This window comes from Piliocolobus tephrosceles, chromosome 3 (genome assembly GCF_002776525.5).
Source record: "Piliocolobus tephrosceles isolate RC106 chromosome 3, ASM277652v3, whole genome shotgun sequence".
Lineage (NCBI taxonomy): Eukaryota > Metazoa > Chordata > Mammalia > Primates > Cercopithecidae > Piliocolobus > Piliocolobus tephrosceles.
The window spans coordinates 176,839,883-176,843,118 of record NC_045436.1 but is presented as its reverse complement, the minus strand read 5'-3'; positions in this window follow the sequence as shown (position 1 = coordinate 176,843,118).

The following is a 3,236-nucleotide window of genomic DNA, read 5'->3' as shown; positions in this document are numbered from 1 at the left end:
GTGGGTCTTGACTCAGCGATCCAAGGCTCCAGGGGCACTGCTTTGCCTCACAGGGTGTCAAGCCAGTGGCAGGGACCCACTCAGGCCAGCCAGTCTCCACTCCCAAATCCAACCCAACCCCGCCCTGCTGCAGGCTCTCAACCTTGGGCACTAGTCCTTTGTCAGTGGCAGGGCTGTGCACTGTGGGGTGTTTAGCCACAGCCCCGGCCTCCACCCACAGGATGTCAACAGCATCACCAGACGATGGCCCAGTCATGACAGCCAAAAACGCCCCAGACATGGCCAAATCAGGGCCCAAATCAGCCCTATATTGAGAAGCTCTGAGCTAGAGCCAACAGCATCTTCCCTCTTTGCCTTGTTTCCAAAATTTTCTTGTGAGGTTCTGCAGGAAAAAAAGGAAAAATGCCTAAGTTTTTATGTTGGGATTTGGACATGAATGGGAGGCCACAAGCCCTGGCTTGACCCCATGGAGGTGGAGGGTGTTTTACACAGAGCCATCACACAGGGACATCACCTTGCTGGCACCTAGAGGCATTGACTGTGCCATCCCTAACCCCGTCCAGCCCTCTCCTATCATGGAAGAAGAAAGTGCAGCCCAGAGAGGTTAAGCAACCAGCTGGAAGTCACACAGCAGGCTTAGTCATCTAACCCCTCATCCAGTGCTCTTTCATACCCTACGCCAAGCCTGGACCCAGCCAGCACCCGCTAGGAGGCAAAAACTTTGCAGACGGAAAACATCCCCTTCCAACAGGAACTCAAGACGAGGGCAGAACCTCATTTTCATGTTACAACGCTGTGAAAATGTGCAAAGCAAAATGTGGTAAAAACATGGGTTGGAGCCAAAGTGGTGGAATGAGAAAATACTGCTTGCCATGTGAGCCGGCTAATAAAAGGAAGAGCCCGGACTTGTTTGTTGCGATTATAAGGGTCATTTTTTTCCCCCTATAAAAAAGAGTAATTTTCATTTACAGGGACCCCGGGCAATTTTCCATCTAATTTGATGTTTTATAATGTCTGCAGAGCCACACAACCTCAGTAGGCTGTGGGGGCCAGAGACGTTTTATTTTCAGATGTCCAAGGTTATTGGTTCATCAAGAGCTAAAGGAAAATGCGACCGGGTTTTCATGAGTCCTGGTAAGAAAGGGGGCAGGGGATGGTCTGGGCCAGTGGAAATGAATTTGCTGTGAAGCCCCCAACCCTCAGTTGAGTGCCACCCCTACTTCAGTAGCACCCAGAACACCAGGCTGGTAAGGCTGGGGCACAGTCATTGCCTCAGGTAAGGAAGCAGAAGACCTGACCCCGCCCCGCCTTCCGTCCAGAGCACAGCGCCAGCCGGCTGACCTGTCCTGCACACACATGGCCCACACAGCTCTCCTATTAGGAGTTTTACGTGTATTTCTCATTTAATCATCACAGCAGCCCATGGAGAGTGGGGACTGCTATGATCCCTGATTTACAGATGAGGAAACTGGGCTTAGAAAAATTAGCTACCGGCTTGAAGCCTCCCGAACAGGAGGTAAGAGTCTAAATTTAACTACTCTGTCTACACTGTGGCATAATCCTTTCACCACCACCATCATACTAGGTCCTTCCTGCTCACCCAGGCCCCACCTATTTTGGCTTCACAAAATGGGTGCAGGGTAGGGGGTGTGGGATACAGAGGTTGAAGCCGACGCAGTCTTTACCCTTAGTGCTTACAGGATTGTTGGAGACTTGGGACACCCATCTAAAACCAATCCCAATGGCCATTGCATCATGCAGGGCCTCAGTTTCTTTTTCTATAAAATGGGCATAACACCATTGATTTGACTGCAAGGTTATGAGGCTTCGATGAGATAACACCATTGGGAAAAAGCTTGGTCTTGACACTCCCGTCCTGCTGAGATAGCAAAACAAAGAAGGGATTATGGGAGTAAGGACTAGAGACAGAGGGTGAGAAAAAATGGAGTAAGGAGGAATAAGGAATGGAAGCAGAGAAGCACAAGGACAGCTGAGGGAAGAGCACAAGGTAGGGTACCCATGGCTGGGCTTTTACGGAGCACTTAGTGTGTACCAGGCCTCGGGCGGGGTGCTTTATGTGCATACAGCCATTCAATTTCCAACAGGGAGAGTGGAGGCAATTATTTCTACTTTACAGATGAACCTTCTACTGCCTGACATGGGGGTGGACCACAACCCGAACGTTGTTGTGACAGGGCTCTTAACCTGACCTGGGGACCTGGAGGGATCACTGTGGGGCAAAAGGGCAAACAATCACATTCCCAGCTCCTGGAACAGGCCCATTCCTTCCCAAGATCTCTCTTCTTCCAGGACCATCGCTGTGCCCAGTAACACAGACTTGCTAGAAAGCAGGGAGGGGCCATAGTAAATGCAAATGTTTTTGTTTTACACAATACCTGTTCTTACAGAAATAGAGAATATCACAAATGAGCTAGGAGAAAAGGGAAACGTCCTGAATCCCAATCCTTAGACACCGATGCATGTATTTCTAATATTTATACCAAATGGGATCATAATGCATCTTGTATTTTGCAAGTTCTTTTCGAACTTCATTGTAATGGACAGCTTTCCACATCAGTTAATATTCTTGTATAGCACTGAAATGACAACATGGTGTTCCACTGTTCAGCCACTGCAGAATGTTGTCTAACAATTTCCCAATTCAGCAGGCCTCTCTCACCCACTTCCACTTTCCTTGTGTCAGTTACCCACGATCAACTGAGCTCTGGAAATAGATGAGTACAGTACAGTAAGATATTTTGAAAGAGAGTTAGGTGAACTGTGTTCACCTAACTTTTATTATAATAGATTGTTATAATTGTTATTACAGTAGATTGTTATAACAGTAGATTGTTATAATTGTTCTATTACAGTAGATTGTTATGTTTGTTCTATGTGATTATTAATGTTGTCAATCTCTTATCATGCCTAATTTATAAATTAAACTCTATCATAGGTATGTGTATGTAGGAAAAGACATCGGCTGGGCGCAGTGGCTCAAGCCTGTAATCCCAGCACTTTGGGAGGCCGAGACGGGCAGATCACGAGGTCAGGAGATCGATACCATCCTGGCTAACACAGTGAAACCCTGTCTCTACTAAAAAATACAAAAAAAAAAACTAGACGGACGAGGTGGCGGGCGCCTGTAGTCCCAGCTACTCGAGAGGCTGAGGCAGGAGAATGGCGTAAACCCGGGAGGCGAAGTTTGCAGTGAGCTGAGATCCGGCCATTGCACT